The sequence below is a fragment of the Solanum tuberosum genome, unplaced genomic scaffold (assembly GCF_000226075.1).
Source record: "Solanum tuberosum cultivar DM 1-3 516 R44 unplaced genomic scaffold, SolTub_3.0 scf00333, whole genome shotgun sequence".
Taxonomy (NCBI): domain Eukaryota; kingdom Viridiplantae; phylum Streptophyta; class Magnoliopsida; order Solanales; family Solanaceae; genus Solanum; species Solanum tuberosum.
The window spans coordinates 114137-114441 of NW_006239270.1; positions in this window are offsets into that span (position 1 = coordinate 114137).

Below are 305 nucleotides of genomic sequence, written 5' to 3' on the forward strand. Positions count from 1 at the left end.
TGCTAATGAAGCCAAACTAGAAGCGAGCAGTAATACTCAAATCCCTCTTCTCTATAGGGACCCCTACCTCGATCCACCTCAGGGTGGTATCTCTAATTCCTTGGTCCGACAACTAGAGAATTTCACCCCGCACCTTGGTCGACTACGTGTGTATAATTTACTAACCCTTACCTTTACCTCATATTAGACATCACATCAATGCATGACTTAGTTTTCACCCTCGCACCAATTGACATTAGACTATTAGATAGTATCACAATAAATCTATGTTGATAATTCTTTTCTTATTAACTACCTCCTTGGTC